The sequence below is a fragment of the Gossypium arboreum genome, chromosome 12, assembly GCF_025698485.1.
Source record: "Gossypium arboreum isolate Shixiya-1 chromosome 12, ASM2569848v2, whole genome shotgun sequence".
Lineage (NCBI taxonomy): Eukaryota > Viridiplantae > Streptophyta > Magnoliopsida > Malvales > Malvaceae > Gossypium > Gossypium arboreum.
Genome location: NC_069081.1, coordinates 71,007,877 through 71,011,440, shown reverse-complemented (window position 1 = coordinate 71,011,440; position 3,564 = coordinate 71,007,877). Strand labels below are relative to the sequence as shown.

The 3,564-nt window shown below is 35.1% G+C and overlaps 1 non-coding gene across 1 annotated transcript; it reads right to left on the bottom strand.

Annotated features, from left to right (window-relative positions):
* Nucleotides 1-315: 315 nt before the first annotated feature.
* LOC128285773 (small nucleolar RNA R71) lies at nt 316-421 on the bottom strand. The gene has a single exon (XR_008276323.1). It is a non-coding gene; the product is annotated as a small nucleolar RNA R71 (small nucleolar RNA).
* Nucleotides 422-3,564: the final 3,143 nt, after the last annotated feature.

Below are 3,564 nucleotides of genomic sequence, written 5' to 3'. Positions count from 1 at the left end.
AAGATTTGGTGCAAGGCAAGAGGCCATTGATTAAAGCCAATAATTTTGAGATAAAGATGACTATAATTTAGATAATCCAAAATATGTTGCAGTTCAAGGGAAACATGATGGAGGACCGGAACCAACACTTGAAGCAGTTTCTACATCTATGTGACACCTTTAAATACAATGGAGTAATCGATGTGCTTTGTGTCTTCGGTTATTTCCATTCTTCTTGTGTGACAATGTAGCCAATTGGTTGGATTCATTAGAATCAAGTTCCATCACCATGTGGGATGATTTAATGAAAAAGTTTCTTCATAAATTTTTCCCTATCAACTTAGGTGAGAAATCACCAATTTTAAAAAATATGAAGGGAATCCTTGTACGAAGCATGGGATTGTTTCAAGTTGGTGCTAAGGAAGTTCCCACACCATAGATTGCTAGTGTGGCTATAAATATAGATATTCTTACAATGGTGTAAGCAGTAATATTAGATCCAGCCTAGATGGAGTAGGTTGAGGATCTATCATGTACCACACATACGAATGAGCTTATAAAATCATAAATGATATGGCGATGAATTCGTATATGTGGCCCAATGAAAGAGTCATGCACAAATCAAAGCCTCTAATGATAAAAGCGATAAACAAAGATGATAGTTATCAACAAATCTTAAAGAAGTTTAATCATTAGAAGTCAACTGTCAAACCAACGAGAACAGAGCCATGTTCTGAAAACCAACTGGAAGAGGCTAGCTACATAAGTAATAGGGGTAGAGATCCCTATTTTAATACTTACAATCCTGGTTGGAAAGATCATCAGAACTTCAAGTGGGGAGGCAACCAATGAGGTGGAAACCAAATACAAAATCAACAAAACCCTTATTACCAACCTCTTCACTTACAACAACAATTTGTGGGAAACAACCATGTTGCATGTGGTCAAAGATTCAACAGAATAGAAGGGGAGATGCAAAAAATAAAAATAGACATTCGACAAGCCGAAGCTAGATGTAGATGACTCAAATCCCAAATGGGTAGTCTCTGCGACCAGGAGCTAATTTATGACGATGTTCCAAAAGTAGAGTGGCCAAAGTCTTCCCAGTAACACAAAGTAAAATCATTGGAGAAATGGGAAAGAACGTGTCAATGTGATAGCTTCACGGTAAGGAAAGACATTAAAAAAGTCGAAGGCACCCATACTTGAAAAGGAGGCAGTTCTCAGAGTTGTCGATGAGCCCATGGAGGAGGAAGAACACAATGAGCTGATTGATGAGATAATCAAATCGTGTCTGACCCAATATTCACAAAGTTGAGCATAATAAATGTAACATTTCTAACAAGATTAGAGGATAAACAAAAGAGGGATGAGGTAGATTTCATAATTTTTCTCAATTTATTTAAATCCCTTAATATCAATCTGTTGCTCTTGGAGCTAAATGATAAAATACCAAAATATAACAAGTACTTAAGGGAAATAATGGCATAACATAAAAAGATGGAAAAAGGTGAGCAAATTGATATTGATGCATCGTGTAGCACTTTAATTGCTAAAAACATACCCTCAAAGTTAAAAGATCAAGGTAGTTTCACAATTCCAATAGATATAGGGGATTGACATATCAGTAAGGACCTTTGCGATTTAGGGGCCATTATAAACTTGATACCCCTATCGATCTATCAAAAACTTAGACTTGGAGATCTAAAAAATACAGTGATAATGCTACAGCTAGTTGATAGATCCTTGATACATCCAATAGGTGTGCTCAAGGATGTATTAGTTAAGGTACGGGGGTTTATAATTCTTATCGACTTTGTACTCCTCGATTTCGAAGAAGATCGAGATATCCTCATCCTATTGGGTAAACCATTTCTGGCCACACCTAATTCAACCATCAATCTTCAATGAAACAAGCTAATAATGAAAATTGATGGAGAAATAGAAGTGTTGAAATGTGGTCATGATTCCCAAAACGAAGTATTAGTTAGAGATAAATGCTATGTATTATTCGATTTAATCCCTAACGGCCAAAATCAAAGGTATTTTTAGAGTTGTATTGGTGTAGGTAAATTAAAACCATGAGAACGGGACAAATGGAGTGATACTGGAAGGATTGGAATTGACTGGAAGGCCAATGATAGCTATGGGAGACGGATGAAGTCAATGGTTAAATGCAAAGAACTACTGGACAAGTCTGGTAACACAACATAAATTTTAAACCATTGAACTTCTTATTACTTTGTAAATTTTGTATATTAGTTTGTTAGAATTAGGAATTAGACTTTTTATTTGATGTTATAATTAGAATTCAACAAGTTTTCGGGAGCAACAAATGAGCTAGAAGCTATTTGGGGTCAAGTACGGGTCATCGAAGGCCTTTGACAAATCCTGGAAAGGCCAAATCAAAACCATGTCGTAGCAAAACAATTCCATGGCACGACACACCTATCTCGAATCTAAAAATATGAGAAATAATTGTTGTGCTATGCCATATACATTATATGACACTAACATACCTACTTTGAAGCAAAAATAATGGTAATAACTCACTTCGTGTCTCGCCGTGCCTTCTCTATAGTGCAACATGCATACCATTTTCTACAACTTTCCATTTGTTTTTTAATGTAATCTACAACAATCCCTAGTTTGCACTGCAAATAAAGCCCTAAAAGGCCTCTATATATTGTTGTTAGTAGCAACTGCATCTTCCAAGCCTCCACAAATAACAACACAAACTTTCACTACCCTATTCGCAAAAAATTTGAAATTTCCTTGCTAATCACTTATTCTACAATCCTGAAATGATAAGGAGCAACCTTTCAGATGCTGAATCGGGAGCTGAAAACTTCAAAGAACTTCGTGAAAGGGAACTCAAAATTCATCTTCAAGCTATTCGACGAAAATCTCCTCTTCAAGAGAGAGGTTTAAAGTCCTTGCTTTCGTTAAAAAAAATGAGGGTGATAATTTGATTCCATAGATGGGAGAAGTACTGTGCCATCCCATAGGAACGAGCTTGTATGCCAGTCATCCAGGAATTTTATATGTCCTTGAGAGAGATTGAGACAACTCGAGAATTAAATGTACCATGGTTTTGAGTCTTTATTCAAGGGAAAGAAATTTCCATCTCACCTCCCGAGTTAGCATGGTACTATGGCACTTCGATATTCCTTTATGATTTGTGTAGCGAATGGATCTTATGTACTTTTTGAGAGAAAATATAGAGGAGATATATAGCAACCCGTTTTCCAGTGGTGTCAGAAAAAATGGTTTGGGAACCACAATTTTGACGTGTGAGTCCATAAATATTAATTATTTAATATTTACGAGGTTTATTAAAGATCATATTAAATTTTGGTTCGATAATTTCGTTGTTTGTTTAGTTAATTAAAAAAAAGGACTAAATTGTAAAAAACTACAAAAGTCAATTCCTATTAGTGTTTGAGTGCCCATTTGTATAAATTAGTAAAATAGATGGTTTAATATGGCAATTTAGCCATAATTGAAGATAGTGGACAGTAATATGGTTGATTTCTTAAGTTATGATTTAAAGTGATAAACTAAATTAATATTTAAGTTTAAAAT